Below are 1959 nucleotides of genomic sequence, written 5' to 3' on the forward strand. Positions count from 1 at the left end.
CCCATTGGACATGCAAACTTTATATGCCCCAGTACAGGGGAACGCCAGGGCCAAAAAAAATGGGAATGGGTGGGTAGGGAAGTAGGGGGGAGGGTATGGGGGACTTTTGGGATAGCATTGGAAATGTAATTGAGGAAAAGATGTAATTAAAAAAATATGCTAAAAAAAAAAAAAGGCTGACTCAGCCTGCTTTCTTATAGAATACAGAACCACTAACCCAGGTATGACACCATACAAAACAAGCTGTTGCCTCCTCCATCAATCACTGATTAAGAAAGTGCCCTCCATCTGGATTGTAGGGAGACACTTTCTCAATTGAGGTTCCTCCTTTTCGATGAATCTAGCTTGTGTCAAGTTAACATAAAACTATCCAGGACAGTTGTCACACCTGAGCCTCTTACCTTATTTTCACTTGAGCCTTTAAGGAAAAAATTAAGGCATCAACAAGGCCATCTTCTTCCTGGCTGAGCTATCTTCTCCATCCTTTTTCCAGTTGTTTTTCTTAAATTGAACAGATTATAAAAGATATCAAGAACTGACAGCTAAGGCAGAAGCAGCTCTTTGTCAACTTATAACTCAATTTTATGAGTCCATTTGCTACACTTTTACTGGCTTCTTTGAGGGGCTTATCAAGAGAAAGTGCTTAATTTGTATTTGCCTTTGATAATTGTATTAGTCTTTCTGTGCTTACTGATAAGTACATACTCTATCGTTTGAAACTTATATGGAAACAGATCATCCTCGCTTATTTCTGAAATTGCACACATAAGCAGAGTGAAATTTTAGTTAAAAGCCAGTTTGTGTTTGAAAATCCATGAAATACAAAAAATGGAAATCAAATATCTTTTGAAGAAAAACTAAGGCATTAGATACTAAAACATCTTACTTTAACAGATTAATTTTCTTTTGTGCTCACATGCCTCCTTTAAAGTTTTTAGGATAACACAACTGAGCACAGGAAATAAAACCTATCCCGACATGCACCAGTTACTTTCAGCCTTATGTTTGAGGATAATGAAAATTCTTACCATTGTTATCTTTAGCCATTTAATTAAATATCCTATTATGGATATTCAGATCTCCCGACCATTGAATAGAAATAGTGATATCTGTATAGCTATAGAAGAGTATACATTTCAAACATATAAAACACATTAAATCTCAAAATAATTCATCCACTGTAGACAAGGTCAACATTATGATAACCACATGAAATGCTCTTTCAATATTCACATTTGCAAAAGGAAGATTATAATATATCCATTTCTTATAGCTCAGTGAAGATAAAAATGGATAATACACTTAAATCACTTTATACTACATATCAGAGTATATTAAGGGCTCAACAAATGTTAGAATGGATGTCAATATTCATTCTCTAAGTCCCACAAGCACAGACAATAGGCTCTTTTTCCACCTAATTATCCTCATTCCCAAAATATGTATCCTTCCTTGAGAACTCAGTAGGAATCCCATATGCAATCATTACATATAGGCACTCAAATATTTTGATGATCTATTTTTGCATTGATCCATTCTTGTTAAACCCAACTTGCCATCTACTTCACATATGACTGTAGCTGCAGCTAGATGGGGACAGAAACACATTCCAAACATATGACGTGTATGAGTTTATATTCATGCCTACAGCTCTTAAGTGAATGCTAAAGATGAACCCTATAACACTTTTTTAGTACATTCCCTAAGGCACTAGGCTACTCAGATAACAAGGGCAAGAATTTTGCAGCCTCCTCCCAATGAAAGTTTTCAACATATCCCTAATGTTATTTTCTTCTTTCTTCCATGCTCAAATGTGAAGTTCTGAGGAGACTTCCCCCACTGCCTTGCTAGGCACTTTTCCCATACACATCCCTTTGTAACTTACTACTCTATCAACATGCATAATAGGTGTATTATTTGTCTTCTCTAATACTACATGAATACCTCAGAAGAGAAATT

The sequence above is a fragment of the Mus caroli genome, chromosome 8, assembly GCF_900094665.2.
Source record: "Mus caroli chromosome 8, CAROLI_EIJ_v1.1, whole genome shotgun sequence".
Taxonomy (NCBI): domain Eukaryota; kingdom Metazoa; phylum Chordata; class Mammalia; order Rodentia; family Muridae; genus Mus; species Mus caroli.